The sequence below is a fragment of the Aethalodelphis obliquidens genome, unplaced genomic scaffold (assembly GCF_003676395.1).
Source record: "Aethalodelphis obliquidens isolate GAN/ISIS:26980383/991018 unplaced genomic scaffold, ASM367639v1 scaffold9, whole genome shotgun sequence".
Lineage (NCBI taxonomy): Eukaryota > Metazoa > Chordata > Mammalia > Artiodactyla > Delphinidae > Aethalodelphis > Aethalodelphis obliquidens.
The window spans coordinates 46,489,402-46,506,182 of NW_020837953.1; the positions used below are offsets into that span (position 1 = coordinate 46,489,402).

Genomic DNA, 16,781 nt, shown 5'->3' on the forward strand with positions numbered 1-16,781 from the left:
GAAGGGTGAACTAGGTAACATATCTGGAACTAGAAGGAAATGACAGGGAAACCTGTCTGTGTTTGGTACTCCAGACCAAAAAAGGAAGAGGAGGAATAGAAGGAGAACTCCCCTTGTAACTCATAACTTTGGGCCTTGCCCCCAAGACAATTGGGGCTTGAATTTGTACTCTTGAAAAATACGAGACGGACTTCCCTGGTGGCGCAGTGGTTAAGAATCCGCCTGCCAATGCAGGCGACACGGGTTCGAGCCCTGGTCCGGGAAGATCCCACATGCCGCGGAGCAACTAAGTGCATGCGCCACAGCTACTGAGCCTGCGCTCTAAAGCCCGCGAGCCACAACTGCTGAGCCTGTGCTCTAGAGCCCGTGCTCCGCAACAAGAGAAGCCACCGCAGTGAGAAGCCCGAACACCGCAATGAAGAGTAGCCCCCGCTCGCCACAACCAGAGAAAGCCCGCGCGCAGCAGCGAAGACCTGATGCTGTCAAAAACAAGCAAACAAACAAATAAATAAATTTATTATACATAAAAGAAGAAAAATACAAGAACTCCAGGATGAGAATATAATATAAAAAGTGGTTTCGGGCTTCCCTGGTGGCGCAGCGGTTGAGAGTCCGCCTGCTGATGCAGGGGACACGGGTTCGTGCCCCGGTCCGGGAAGATCCCACATGCCGTGGAGCGGCTGGGCCCATGAGCCATGGCCACTGAGCCTGCGCGTCCAGAGCCTGTGCTCCGCAACGGGAGAGGCCACAACAGTGAGAGGCCCGCGTACCGCAGAAAAGGAAAAAAAAAGAGGGTCTTGTGCCAGTGAGCTGCCCTGGACACCTGACAGAAACATGTACAATTTTGGAGGAAGGACACACTCTCATTGAAGAACCTGTAGGGTATATACAGGTAAAATATCTTTGAATGCTGAGCTCACTGTCAAAAATTACAAAATGTTGGAGGAAACTATGTGTCTTCAACTTGAATCAGATAAAATAAATGGTAAGATACACATTTAAGAACTTCAGTGCTAGAACTGTCAGGAAGAGACGATATAATAGGCTTGAACGAAATAGAACTTTCATTTCTCTCTCATATAAGCAAAGTTTCAAAGGAAGCAGTCCTAGGCTGGTATTGGGCTCTGCAGATTCCAGGGGCCACCTCTGTACCCTTAACTTCAGCCGTGACCTTGTGCTCAAGGAGGTGGTGGAATGGTAGCCGTAACATCCAGATTGAAGGCTGGAAGAAAGAGGAAGTGGGTAAAAGAAGCATGCCTTCTCCCTTTAAAGGCAGTTTCCATAATTTGTACAGGACTTTTCCTTTTCTTCTCATTAGAACAAAAAGAAAAAAACCAGACTCACGCTTTACAGGTGAATTCTACCACCGTTCTAGAAAACAGAGAAAGAAGGTGTAGGTTCCCCAAGTTATTTTATGAGGCAAGTAAAACCTTTATTCCAAAACCAGATTGAAAAGTAAGATTTATAGGTCAGTTTTACTTACGAACATGCATTTAAAATGTTTAAATAAAATATTGGGAAATGGAATCTGGCAAAGCATTAAAAATATACTTGTTCAAGTTGGGTTTATAGAATACATGAATGGTTTAATAGTAATTTATCTGTTAACATTTTACCATTTTTTAACATATTGAAGAAGAAAGTATATACAGTCATCTTGATGTAGAAAAAGCGCTTGATAAAATTCAACACCCATTCAGTACTTGCAGGGTGGGAGGTTCTTAGCAAGTTAACTGTAGAGTGCAGCTTCCTTATTCTGACGAATACTTACTGAAAACCTGCAGCAAACACCGTACTTAAAGGCAGAGTGTTGGAAATACTCTCTGTAAAATCAGAGACAATAGAAAGGTTCCCATGACCATTAAGACATGAAAATATATGAGGATCGGGAATGAAGAAATGAACCTTTATTAAAGGTGGTGCAATAATTTTTACCATAGAAAATCTGAGAAAATATGTGAACAAATGGTTAGAACTGGTAAGATAAATCAGCATGCTTACTGGATATAAGATCATTATAAATATAAAGCTCAGTTCCATTTGCACACACCAGGGACAATTTCAAAGTAACGTTTAAATAAGCTGTTTCTGAAACCTTTTCTCTCGAAGGGAAGTTAGTACTAATTAAAAGTCAAATAGAATATCTTTTTTCCAGTGAGTGTTTTTCTCTAGAGTTTCCTGAATGTTAACATTTCATTGCTAATTTTGTTTTATAACTTCTTTTTTTAAAAATTATTTATTTTATTTATTTATTTTTGGCTGCGTTGGGTCTTCATTGCTGCGCGCGAGCTTCCTCTAGTTGCAGCGAGCAGGGGCTACTCTTCATCGCGGTGCGCGGGCTTCTTATTGCAGTGGCTTCTCTTGTTGTGGAGCATGGGCTCTAGGCACGCATGCTTCAGTAGTTGTGGCTCGCGGGCTCTAGAGCGCAGGCTCAGTAGTTGTGGCACATGGGCTCTAGAGCGGAGGCTCAGTAGTTGTGGTGCATGGGCTTAGTTGCTCCACGGCATGTGGGATCTTCCCGGACCAGGGCTCGAACCTAAGTCCCCTGCATCGGCAGACTGCGCCACCAGGGAAGCCCCGTTATAACTTCTTGTTAGTAAATAAAACATTTTTCTATTTCTGGAGAGTAGAGAACACTTCAAAATTAAATCCAGGAAATTTCCATGTTGCAGCTCTTACTTTACCTTTGATAAACATAAATTTTCTGCTCACTAAACATTAAGTATTATAGTGGCAGAGTGATTATTCAGTTGGCTTTTATATAATAAACCTTTATAATTTTAGAAAGAATCTATTAGTATAATATATGCATTTCACCTGCTCAGCCCCCATTTAATGTATTTGGAAGTTTTAACCCTTCACTTGTTGTTCACTAAGGAGTAATTGGAGGAGAGAGGGAGGTCTAGGATCCAGAGGCAATGTAGATGTACCAGGATCACCGGCCTTCTGGGGAGACCTAGCAGTAGGCCTCAGAAGGAAGCACTAGGGCAACCCACGTGCAAGTTGCATGCAAATCCCTGCCGGCAGCCAAATGACAAGTTAGGGCAACATGGTGGCAGGAATGAGGTCCAGGCAGGTTGTTCAGTAAGGAAGTATCTAGTGTTCAAGACAGCCAGTGGAAATAAGAAGTCCTGGGTCTTGGAGGCCTGTAAGTACTGAGTAAAGTTCCAAGGTGTCCTCAGCTCAAGACAAGGATTGGTCTGGGGAAACAGAGCCCGTTTCTAGAATTGAAATGTATGGTTAAAAGTGGCACACTGGCTCACTTAATTTTCAGGTTTTAGAGCTCCTTGATTTTCTCTGATGAGGAGGAGGGCTGATCGCATACTCTGAGGTTGGGTTGAATTTAGAGCTAGCTGGTTCTTAAGTGGATTCAGTTTGGGGATTTGAGCACTATGGAAGCAGGTGGGCAGGCAGGTCACTCATTGCCACTGGTGTGTCTGGTCTCCAGATTCCATGAAGATTGATGATTGAAGGCTAGTATAAATATTTTTTGTTTCATGTATTGAAAATTTTTTAGTTGGAATTTCATGTGCATAACTTAAAAAAGAGTTACAAGGTTAGTACATAGAACTCTCGTGTATCTTCCATCCATTTCACCAATTGTTACATTTTGCCATATTTGCTTTATTATTTTATTTGCATTGATTTTAGTTTATGTAGTATTATTTAATTATCTTTTAAACCTTATTACAGATTTGCTTTATTATCTCTGTTTTTGCCCATTATTTTCTGTGTTTGCCATCTTTGCTTAATTATCCTCTCTATAGTATTTTCCTTTCCTGAACCATTTAGGAATGGATTGCAGATATCAAGCTTCTTTTCTCCCAGATATTTAAATGTCCAAGAACAAGGACATTCTCTTACATAACCACAGTATGGTTATCAAAATCAGGAGAGTTAACATCGATGTAATACCATGTAGTCTAACACAGTCCACACTCACGTTTTGCCAGTTTTTCTAATACTGACCTTCATAGTAATTCCCCCCCATGATCATGCATTGGTGTTTAGTTGTTGTATTGCTTTAATATCCTTTGCCTCTCTTTGTTTTCATAATATGTTTCCTAACCTTTTTTTTGTTTTTTTTCCCCATGATATTGACATTTTTGAAGAGTATATTTTCAAATATTATTCAGTTTGGTTTGTTTGATGTTTCCTCATGATTAGATTTAGCTTATGTAATTCTTTTATGTATAAATTATGTGTAAGTGACATTATGCTCTCGGTGCATCCGATTTTTTTTTGGAAGCACAAAACAGGAGAGTTGGGGGGGTTCCAATAAAGGGGATTTTGATACTCTCCTTGACCCTAAGGAGCTTAACATCTCTTAAGAGAGTTGCGGCACCCCAGAGAAGGGTGCGGCGAGCTGAGGTGCAGCAGGAGGACAGCAGAGCTGTCTGAGGTTTCCAAGGTGCTCCTAGGAAAGAGGCGTCTCCAGAGAGGGGCTGGCTGGAGCTGTGCTAGAGAGGATGCATTCTCCACGTGGAAGAGAAGAGGCCTTGGGAGTGAGCTCCAGGGTGTGCTGCCGCTGAGGGGTCACGGGAGAAGGGGTGTCTGTCCAAGTGGTATGTAAAGGACAGCTGTGAGGACACAGTGTCAGCAAAGACAATGAAGAGAGTGTTGCAGTAGGCCGGGGTCACAACTGGGATCCAGTATCACAGAGAACAGGCCATAGGCTGTTGGTAACTTGCCCTTAGTGTCACTCAGGGCATTTTGTGGGACTGAGATTATAGTCCCCATTTGTTGACTTGCTATCCCAATAACCGGTTTTATGCTGTACTCCATGGAACAGTTACCGTGGTTTTTCAGAGTAAAGATGAATTTATTAAATTATTATTTTATGCTGAGTACTCCAAGTAAGCTATTTATGTGTGAAAGGGCTTGGTGGTTTTGTTTTGTTTTGCTTTGTTGTTTTAAACCAGAACATTTTTTGTGTGACTAATTGTTGAAATCCTTAAGAGGAGCTGGATGTTGCAACAGCTGCCCTCTTGGGTTTAGGTGTTGTTCCTTCATGGAATGCATGCCTGAATCTGCGGTATACAGTTTTTAGGTGCCTCATTCGACCAGTCCCGGTGGTGTCTCGTCTTTCAGCTTTAGCACTCCCGCTACACTTTCTCTTTCACGTGGCAGGGGAGCCACATTTGCCACAGGTGGACTTCTTAAGGTGGTAGGCCTTAGAGCCACAGCGGCGGCACACATGTGCGTCTCATTCCAACGCTTTCCAAATGATGACCCTCCCTTCGTCATCTCGCTTCTGGTGTTGTTGTTTTTTTTTCAATGCACTTTTGAAGGAAACAGTTTGGTGGTCATATTCATGCTATTTGCTGCTATGTTCTAGTTCAGTTGCTCTTGTTTTTAGAAAGTCTTTTTCTCTGGGCTGTTTCTAGTCACACACTTTTGGGGACGTGTTGTCTTACGCACCAGCCGGGAAGATGATATTCCAGCCACATGACGCTTGCTTCATGTGCTGGGTCAAAGGTGAAACCTGTTTAAGTGTATTTGGCATTTCTTGTGTAAATTACATTTTTTAGCATGATGAGAGTTTTTTATTTAATCATAGTCTCAATTTGGTTGATCTGAAAGCATAACCGGGCTCCAAGGAAGTGGAATAGGTCCTGCGTTTACTTTAGGAATCTTGAGGACGCTGAGTATCCTTCTAAGCAGGTTTTAATTTCTTCTCATTCCGTTACATTTGTGGGAAACAGAATTGGCACTGCTCTTTCCTACCCTCTCTTGTCCTTTGTAAATTTGGGGGAGTTTCATGGTCTTTCTTTTCTTTTTAAATTATAACTATACAGAATCATTTCTTGGTTTGCAAATGGAAACTAAGCCCACATACACATCCATAACTAGGATTTCTTATATGGCTGACAGACCAGCTTGCCTTTTGGTGGAGGTGGAGGTTGGGGGAGAGAGCATAAAATGTGTTTTTAAGGATTTTAACAGGAAATGTGTTGGCTGGTGCTTGGGCAGTATGAACAGTTTGTAGTGCTCAGTATGACTAGGATGGAGTGGTCTTGCTAATGTGGCTTTGGAAATTGCTTCCGATTAAATTTTTAAATGAATTTAGCTTCATGGACAGTGTTACAGAGAATTGCCTAGAGTTCTGAATCAAGAGGCCTACACTGAGATTTTTTTTGGGTGCTTGGGTATTTGTTGGCAGGGTGCTTGTTCTTTGGCCTCTTGATTTGAACTTTCATGCCCTTTTTATTGCTAGGAGTGCATTCCTTATGCTATACACCTCTGATTGGGTTAGTATCTCTTTAGGAGATGTTTTTATTTATTATTTAAGTGATTTTAGAGCTTCTTATCGAAGGGAGATTAAGCTCTTTGCCTGAAATCCAGTATTCTTTAGACACTCTGCTTGCTACATCATCCGCACTGTGTTTGTGGCTGCAGTGATACCCAGTACTCCATAACTTTGCCAGGATTGTTCGTGTGACCTTTTTCCAAATGTTTAAAGTTTTCAAAAAGAAATTTGTGGGGTTGCTTCCCTTGGGTAGCTACTGCTGTGTTTTTAAATAGACTGCAGTATTCCTGTTCGCTAATCCTATGTATAGTCATTCATATCTGTGTTTTTTCATTCTGTTCCTTCTTGATGATCTCTCTGTTTAAAACATAATTTATTTATTTATTTTTTAAAAAGACAAAACAGAACTTGCTGTTGTCTTGACAGAGCAGGGCATCTGTCTGCAGCCTCTCAGTGGCTCGGCCTGCGAGTTCCCTAATGTTGGCCGTCTGGGATCCCCTTTCTGCAGCCCCACTTCCCTGCACACTAGCTTGGTATGCGGGGAGAAGCTGCCTCGTCTGTTGGCTGGGCTTTATTTACGGAAACAGCAGGGTTGAGATTGATTGCGTTGAGAGACAGTGTATGGATGAGGGAGGGTCACAGCACATGCTCAGTCCTGTCAGTGTGAGGGGGAGTTTCTGCGTCCTGCGTGAAGGCTTAGGTCACAGCACAAGCTCAGTGCGAGCTCTGCGAGGTCTCTCAGACCGCATGTGCCTCCATTTTGAGTTGCTAGAGTAGAAAGGGCAGAGTTTGCACAGTAAGCGGAGGCGCAGGGCGCAGCTACACTCACCAGGGCCTCTGTTAGGCATGGACCATGCATTCAGCCCCTGCAGGTAGGCTGTCTTCCTCCGGCCTCACTGAAAGAGTGTGATGGTTTTGCTGCGCTCTCTCACTTCTGAGGATGTTCATGAATCATTTCATCATTCATAGTGCATGTTCCTGCGAGCCTTGAATTCAGCCCTGGCTGGCCGTGTAGGTGGTGGTGCAAAGCGTGAGATCAGAGCTGAGAATGGAACGGGGTATACTCAGAGATGCATTAAGCAAACGCAGAGCGTCGTGGTCCCTCTGGTCCCTGTCCTCTTCCCCTTTCCCTCACCTCTTCCTCTCCGGGTGCAGTTTCAGCCCGAGTCTTTCTGGGTGCCGGGTGCCGAGCCTGTTTGCCTTCAGACACCTGCAGAGCAAACCTGTAGGCTGCCGGGCTGCGTGGGGCTGGTCGGGATGCCTGGGCCCCCGAGCGGCTCTGTTTGGACGATTTAGGAAGGGTGGTAGGTGGGCAGCTATTGGTTGCTTTGAAGGTGGGTGGAACTTGTTTTGATTGAGAGCCTGTTTGCCAGAGCAAATTATAATTCTTGTGATCTTTTTCTGAAGCCTGAAATAGTGCATACGTCTTGACCTATGCAGGGAACAGTTATGGATTATGGTTGCAACAATATCACCTTAAAATGGATTTTTTAAGAAATGAAAGGTTATGTCACATCATTTTCTATTGCTTCCAAGTCCATCCTGTCTTTTGGAGCTTATGGAAGATTTCTTGGCAATTAAAAACGAAAAATTGTTCGCCATGACATTTGTGTTAGAAGTTGAGGTTTCAGGTTTTTTTGTTCGTTCTGTTTGTTTTAGCAAAAGGTGCCATTTGTTGTGTATGTGTATTTTGTTGTGTGACTTGCGAGTTCTGCAGGAGAGGAGTGACAGGAGGAGTTGATGCCTGAGAAGGTGGAGGCGTCTACAAGGCCAGGTTTTGTGCCCACTGCTTGATGGGACCGGACACCAGTCTTTTCTGTGAGGGGCAGTTATGCTTTTTGTGTGTCCTGTTTGCAGACTGGGCTCAGACAGATGGCTCTCAACATAGTTAGCTTAGGGAGCCAATCATAATATGCAGATTTAGGACAAGTTGAATTCTTCCCCAAGTAGATATTAAGAGAAGTTTTTGAATTATATTAATTGTCCCTTTTTGTTTCCTCTCCCCTTTTTTCATCTGATAGAAGTTGGAAAAAATTTTGAAGTGACGCTTAAGTTTTGTGTCTTTGTGAGGATGAAAGGAAGCATACAATATAGAAGAATGTGCAAGTGAGAAACTCTCAGAGGATAGGGAAGAAATTTACTGTACGCTCATGATAGAGGGAGAAATTCTTCATGTGAGCCCTTCGTTGTATATGAATACGGAGCTGGGCATGGTTAACTCCTGTTCGAGGAGGCCCCTGATTTTGGCGGAAAGTTTAGGAAGGCTAACGATGAATTATAGCCACCGAAAATGTTACTGAAGTATAATCTGGCTTCTGGAAGGTTCGATTTGGGGATTGTGATTAAGGAGGTGAATTATACGGGGATAATTTAGGGTTATTGCACTTACTACCTACGATTTTTAATTCTCTTTTCCATTTCTGTGAGGGCTGTCCTCCCCTTTTGGTCACATTTGTTTGAACATTGCCTTCGGGAGTTTGGGGCAGATAAGCACTTTTACTTTTCCCCACGCCACGTAACACTGCTGCTGGAACTTGCCATCTTTCACTTCACTTAGAAGCACCTTTACTCTTCCTTCTGGCTCGTCTCCTGTGAGTGTGAGGTCACCCTCTCTCTAGACTGCAGGAGCTGGACGCCGCAGCCCTCGATGGGAGGCCTGCAGGACTCAAGTTTCTGCCTCGTTTCAGAAGCCCACCGTTTGAGTCGGGAATACTTGTTAGGAAAACAGTTGTGGAACTGCCTTTCTGTTGCAGAATCTTTAATTCTTCTTAAACTTTTTTTACATTTGGCAAATCAGATGTGAACAGGAGGCTCTACCGGTGGCTGAATCAACTCTGGCCGAGTCCTCCCGCTTGGCTGGCTGGTGGTCTGTGGAGCTCGCCTGCAGCCACCTGATTGGACGGCGAGGACTTGTAGTTGCCACCGGGGTCTGTGGGGACCCTTTGTTGTTAAGAGCCGAGTTCCTATGTTTCAGATCCACTAAAGTGAGTCACTAGAGCTTTATCTTACGTGCCATGCATTTGTACTACATTTTCCCGTTTTAGGAAAATATTTTTGGAAGGTTATTTGCTGACCAGCCGCCTTCCGCTCTGAGGCTTCCAGGCTTGTCTGGTGGTGGTAGAGGTAAAGGCGCAGCGCACAGGAAGTCGTTCCCTTGTTTGGGGATGTTGTCTAGGGCCCGGGTGGCGTGGACATCGGAAAGAGGATGATTAGCTTCATTGTGGCTTCTTGTTCCCCTCCTGCTGGGCTTCAAGAGTATCAGGAAATGCTGGTGAAGAGAGACAGTGTGTGTTTCCAAAAGAATGTAAAAGTAAGAGCTCCCCCAAATATTATCCTGTTATTAGCTTTTCTTGTCGTTACACCAGCATCTTGAGTCAGAATCTGAGGTTGACCCTTACATTTAAAGTGTTCCTCTGTCAACATAAATTTTGCAGAGTCTGGGAATCCACTCATAACGTACCCCTGCTGTTGACCACTTCCTAGACTCTTGTCTGGTGTGTTAGCTTAAGAATTAACTGAAACACACTGATACACCTACAACCTGATATTCACCATGTCTGTGATTCTTCGGTTGTTCATTGGTCCTGATCCTTCTTCCTTCTGAATTCGTTTTCAGCTTTTGTTTTAATTTTTGGTCATTACTGGACTAAGTCGTCCTTCCACCAGAAAGACGTTCATTCTAAAGCTGTGAAACAACAATCTGACAAAACGAAAGAGGAAATAGAAAATACGGGGTAAGGGGAGATTTGAAATTATTTGTGCACCTCCTCCCAAGCTGACGGCCATCTGTATTGAGCAGTTTCTGACAGGGTGGGTGACAGGTCGTTGAACATTTCTTTAAAGCAAATCTGAAAGAAAACGAATCTAGTCTCTTACATGTATGCTCTGTGATACTTTGGATCTAAGCTAAAACAGTTCATTTGAATTCAGTTGGGATACTTAGACCTCCTATCAGAGTTCTTTGAACTGTGCATTTATTTGTGACGATTTGATTGACTGTCTTCCTTAGTGGACTTCAAGCCTCTGGAGCACAGGCCATGCGCTCAGTTCCCAGGAGAGTGTCTGACCAATGGGCCTCTGGCATAAATATGTTGAATTAAATGAGTGGCATCTGTGGTAAGAGAGAAAACTAGATTTGGAGCTAGATGATATGGTTCAAATTCTACTTAATAAGTGACATTGGACAAGCTGTGATGTTGGATAAGTTCCTTCCTTTCTCTGAACCTCTGTTTTCTCATGGGTCATATGGGGGTGAATATTTCTCACAGTTCCTAGAAAGATTGGAAGAGAATGATATGAAAGTGCCTGGCACATAGTTTATCAGTGTATTACTGTTATGAATTCAAAGTCCAAGTCTACGGTCTTATGTAGGTGTAGTTATCTTAACAACATCTCTATTTTTTGGTCAACCTGTTCATCTAAGACATCTTAGGAACTGTGTTAGGAATTATGGTAATTAAATTAGTGGCCAATATGTTTGACCAGCATTCTTCTTATGCTTTTTGGGTGTTTATATTTTTCTTTACAGTTCTTAAAGTTTTTTAAAAAGCTTTACTTCCATATCGTGTAACATTTGGTGTATGCGGCATTAAATGTTGTTCTTTTCTTGCCAGTCTCTCTAATACAGTGGGATGAGTATGTGTCTGATACAGTGGGATGAGTATGTGTATGTTAATGCTTGTGTTGCTACCACAGCTGCCACCGCCGTTGCTGCCTCCTCCCCCTTCCCCTCCTGACCGCTCCCCATATTCACACCACCACTGTGAATAGGAATAAGGTGATGGCCCTTTTTTTTTAAAATTTAATTTTATTTACTTATTTATACAGCAGGTTCTTATTAGTTATCCGTTTTATACATATTAGTGTATACATCTCAATCCCAATCTCCCAATTCATCACACCCCCGCCACTTTCCTCCCTTGGTGTCTATACGTTTGTTCTCTACATCTGTGTCTCAATTTCTGCCCTGCAAACCGGTTCATCTGTACCATTTTTCTAGGTTCCACATATATGCGTTAATATACGATATTTGTTTTTCTCTTTCTGACTTACTTCACTCTGTATGACAGTCTCTAGATCCATCCACGTCTCTACAAATGACCCAATTTCGTTCCTTTTTATGGCTGAGTAATATTCCATTGTATATATGTACCACATCTTCTTTAGCCCTTCGTCTGTCGATGGGCATTTAGGTTGCTTCCATGACCTGGCTATTGCAAATAGTGCTGCAGTGAACATTGGGGTGCATGTTTTTTTTGAATTATGGTTTTCTGTGGGTATATGCCCAGTAGTGGGATTGCTGGGTCATATGGTAGTTCTATTTTTAGTTTTTTAAGGAACCTCCATAGTGGCTGTATCAATTCACATTCCCACCAACAGTGTAAGAGGGTTCCCTTTTCTCCACACCCTCTCCAGCATTTATTGTTTGTAGACTTTTTGATGCTGGCCATTATGACCGGTGTGAGGTGATACCGCATTGTAGTTTTGATTTGCATTTCTCTAATGATTAGTGATGTTGAGCATCCTTTCATGGGTTTGTTGGCCATCTGTATGTCTTCTTTGGAGAAATGTCTGTTTAGGTCTTCTGCCCATTTTTGGATTGGGTTTGTTTGTTTTTTTGATATTGAGCTGCAAGAGCTGCTTGTATATTTTGGAGATTAATCCTTTGTCTGTTGATTCGTTTGCAAATATTTTCTCCCATTCTGAGGGTTGTCTTTTGGTCTTGTTTATAGTCTCCTTTGCTGTGCAAAAGCCTTTAAGTTTCATTAGGTCCCATTTGTTTATTTTTGTTTTTATTTCCATTACTCTAGGAGGTGGGTCAAAAAAGATCTTGCATTTTTGTCATAGAGTGTTCTTCCTATTGTTTTCCTCTAAGAGTTTTATAGTGTCGGGTCTTCCATTTAGGTCTCTAATCCACTTTGAGTTTATTTTTGTGTATGGTGTTAGGGAGTGTTCTAATTTCATTCTTTTACATGTAGCTGTCCAGCTTTCCCAGCACCACTTACTGAAGAGACTGTCTTTTCTCCGTTGTATATCCTTGCCTCCTTTGTCATAGATTAGTTGACCATAGGTGCTAATGGTCCTGTAGGTGCTAATAAACCCATAGGTGGGTTTATCTCTGGGCTTTCTATCCTGTTGTGATGGTCCTTTTTTAAAAAAAAGCATTTCCCAGAGACTTCCCGGTGGGAACAAAGAGACGTTTAGATGTACATCATAAACATACTTGCTTGGTCCAAAGCCCCTGTTTTTCTGGGGACACTCCATTCCTGTGTATTATGGAGTTTGATATCCATGTACGGAAAGCCAGCAACATTTTTGGTCGGGAAATTGGCTTAACCTGTGAATACTGCTGCTTTATAAACTGAGGTGGGATTTTAAAAATAAATTTGTTTCCTAAACTGTCGTGTGTGTGTGTGTGTGTGTGTGTGTGTGTGTTGGGTATGGTCCTTACAACTGTTTTCTTCTTTGCAGCAGGTGATGACAGTAAAACCCATGAGGAGCCTGAGGTGGGATGGAGTTGTGTGCCCTGGGCAGATGTGCTGCATGTTACTACATGATGGGGGTGGGGGAGATCAGGCAAAGAAGAACTTCAGGCAGTGGAACGAGGTCATCGTAGTGCTTTGAAACTAGATCCTTTCCCATGTATTATTTAAAAAAAATTTTTTTACCAGTTATTTTCTGATGCTGCATATTATTGTATAGAGGCCATATTTACTGACTCCTAGTGTCAGCCTGGAAATTTTTCTTATTCCTTAGCTAGTGCCTAAATTCTTGGTTCTTGGACTCTGCATTATATTTAGGGGGACTCTACTGGAAAGGAGAGAGGCTTGAGATCCTTTATAATTAACTCACTGTGACCCCTTGAAAGAGCACCTTTATCTCCTCGGCCTTGGTTTCTTCTGTTAAGCTAGAAGGCTGGGATCAGATGGCCTCTGAGGAACCTTCCGTCAGAGAAAATTTAGAATATTATGATTCTGGAATTTAATGAATTCCTGTCCTGACCTTTGCATTTGTGTATGAATTTGGAATGTTAACTCTTCCACATGTTGACTGGTTATCTTCTTCTTTTACTTTGAATGAATCCTGAGTTTTGTTCTTCTGGGCAGTTTATCAAGCTTGTTTCAGATGAATTTGCTTTGCGGGGTGGGGCGTGGGGGCGGGTAGCCTTCTGTCACAGGTGACTTGACTTTTCAATAAAGCATTTAGTTGTTATTTATGGCAAAATGGTAGATGAGTTAAAATATTGGAGTCATTTACTCATTTAAAATATCTTTAGTGAGTGCCAGGGGGCTCTGGGAAGTAGTGGTGAGCTAATATCAGACTTGGTTCCTGCCCACAGGGTGCTTTTGGTCAGGATAGCCATGGACAGAAATAATTACACAAATTAAATATAAAATCATGCCTGTGACAGGAGGCTGAAGGAAAGGTAGGTGGTGTTTTGGGAACTCATAACAGAGGAATTACTTCCTGTTCTCGCTCCTGGCAGTGCTTGGAGCTAATAATAGTGATGACTACTGTGTGACAGGCACTGTGCCTTGCTTTCCATAGATCATCTTTTATTTTTATAGCTGTCTTGCAAAGTAGCCATTATGAACTTGATTTCATAGATGGGCTCAGAGAGGTTGAATTGAGTCCTCAAGATCACACTTAGAGCTGACAGAACCTTGGTACTGACATTTTAATCCAGGTTCCTTTGACTCTGAAGTCTGTGCTCTCCCCCAGGCAACTGAGCATCTAGACTCAGGTGTGTATATCACGTTCTCGCTCCCGGCTGCGGCAGGGTGCCCAAATCGTGGGACGTCCTGAGGATAGGCAGAGCACAGGGATTTTACTCAGATTTAGGGAAATTTTTTTCTACCTTAAAATGAATGGGAATATGTTATGGAGTAGAATATAAAATTTACTGGGATTTTTAAGAAGCTATGTCAGACTTCAAGGAAATTTCAGACTTACTGAAAAGACTGTTTTAGAAATACCTGTCCATGCTGGAGAAATCTGAGAAACCCAGCGTGCCATTCTGGGTTTCCTTGTTGTCAGTCTGACTTTCACTCCTGCCCACCACCCTTGTAAAAAGAAGTGATTCTGGTAAATTGCCTTTTGATTTTCCTAAAATTTGGTGTATTTCATTCTGGACCCCCAGTCTGTTATTTCTGTGGTCACTTCTGAATGAGCTGGTAAACAGAGTTTCTAGAATCTTCTTTCTGTTGATCTCTGTCCGTCTTCCTGCTTAACTTGCCACCCTGTGGAAAAGATAAGAAGGATCTGCCATCGAGCCTTGCGATCTGAAGGGCAGGTGAAGAGAGACTGCACGTGATTTCATTCACCCATGGCAGCAGCCACAGGGGCAGGGTCTGACTCGAGAGTTACTGGTCCCAGCCTTTGGGGAATGGGCCATTACGTTCTGGGTGTGGATTGTGATGGGAAGTAGCCACGCCGGCTGCCTGTACAAGACCTCTGTTCTACCCCCTTGTGTCTTCTCCCCAGGACCGCACGTCCTTGTCCCTCTTCTTTCCCTGTAGATGCAGGTTCTTGTCGTAAGCAGTCACCGTGATCACATAAAGATACTTGGGGGTCTTAAGCGAACATTCACAGACCCGTGCCTTCCTCACACTGCCCCCTCTCTTGGGGGGAAGGAGTGGTTCTGCCGGGCGGCCCCTGTCTCCAGCCGACTCGCTCTTCTCCAGAAGCTTCCTCGTCTGGCCAGCTGCCGCCTCATCTTCTTTGCATAGATGCTGCTCCCTTTCTGATATTCACTTGCAGGCTCCCTGCTCCTTTCTGTCCATTCCCTGTTTACTTCTTAGACTAAAACGTTTCCTTGGTAACGGGTTACTTTTCAAAGGGAACATCTTGTCATTTTATTTAATCCACTGCAGCTGAAGAGGACTGAAATATTAAGTTGTAGTTGCCATGGATACTGCTTTGTTACATTGGTTTCTTTTGTATTAGATTTCATATACAATGAATTTCTTTCTATTTTTTTTTAACTCAAGGAATAAACACAGTGGCTTACCATCATTGTTGTAATTTGGCTTCTGGGACTATTTTTTCATATTCCAAAGCAAAGATTTGTAGAATAATGGGGATTAAACTCAGCTGTTTTGAAATATGTATATTATTTACATTAGGGGCACAGAGAAATTCTTCCTTCTTGGTTGTGAGGATGGTGAGTTTGTTTTGTTTTTTGGTAGTATGCATCACAGCTAAGGATGTCTCAAAAAGGATGATCCCACTCCAGAGATCCCTAGTAAATACAGAGAAAAAAAGGAATGTGTGACTTAATTCATTGAACCTTGTAGCTTACTAACTGCGGCGTTCTTTCTTCAGCTACTTATTCACCTGTCTACAGTGTATTTTGAGGGAATCTGTTATTTATTCAACTTTTCTCATGTCTGGTTTTCTTTCTTAGCCCTAGTCTATCTGTAATACATCACTCAATTAACCTCTTCTTTTGACTTTAAACAACTTGTAATTTTTTAGATTCATAGGAAGTTGCAAGATCCTACAGAGTGTTCCCATGTACCTTTCACTCACTCACCTACTCCTAGGAGGTATGGTATAGAACTCCAGTGTAACATCAGAATCCAGACTTGGGGGGACATTAGTATAGTGCGTGAATAGCTCTGTGACATTTTATTTCATGTGTAGCTTTGCAGATCTATTCCATCATCACAAAGATTCTATTCCCTCCCTTCTCCCCCCACCATTCCTAATACCTGGCAACCATCTTTATAATTTTGCCATTTTGACAATGTTATATAAGTTGACCTTTAACTTTGATGGGTTTTCTCTTTTAACATGATTTTCAAACTTTAAAAAAAACACTTTTTGATTATTTTGTCTTACTTTTGATGCTTGAAACGAACAAAGAAGTGAATTAAGGAAAAGGATATGGCTTCTCATAGTGGTTCTGTTTATAATTAGTTGTGTAATTTTGGTTCAGTAAAATCACTCTGCCATATGGAGTGTGGCTGGGAGCTCTGACTTTGGAGTTAACTAAACTTGAGTTTGAATCCTGCTTTTTCCAGCCTGTTAGCTGTGTAATCTTGGGTAATTTCATAAACTCTCTTAGCTTCAGTTTCCTTATCTGTACAGGTAATAATAGCACCTACTTTACAGGGTCATCCTTAAGGTCAGGTAAGACAGTGTATGGAGTTTGCTTCGCTCGAAATGCCTGCTACATAGTTAATGTTCAGCGTACATGTTAGCTTCTTTATTGATGTTGCAGTTACTCCTGTTATTATTATCTGTTAAGTGGAGCCGTTGCCTCATAGAGTTGTCATGGAAGAATGAAATAATGTATAGAGAGCGCTTCATAAGTGATGACTAGTATTATTTTGCTTCTGTTTGTCATACAAGTATGTGATACCTAAATTTAAGGTAATATAGGTAAAAACCCTGAGGCAAGAATAAAGGTGTGCATAGATGTGTCTTGCATTATCCTGGGATATGACTTCCATCTTTGGTTTCTTGTTGCATATGTAGTATCCTTTATCTGACCTTGCTGGGATTTACACTGTCCTTGGTCTTGATT

The 16,781-nt window shown here is 42.3% G+C and overlaps 1 protein-coding gene and 1 pseudogene across 1 annotated transcript in view; one reads left to right on the forward strand and one right to left on the reverse strand.

Moving 5' to 3' along the window:
* The window catches only part of RERE (arginine-glutamic acid dipeptide repeats), a 435,053-nt gene that overhangs the window by 285,049 nt on the left and 133,223 nt on the right, over positions 1-16,781 (forward strand).
* Positions 4,916-5,247, reverse strand: LOC113622239 (60S ribosomal protein L37 pseudogene; annotated as a pseudogene).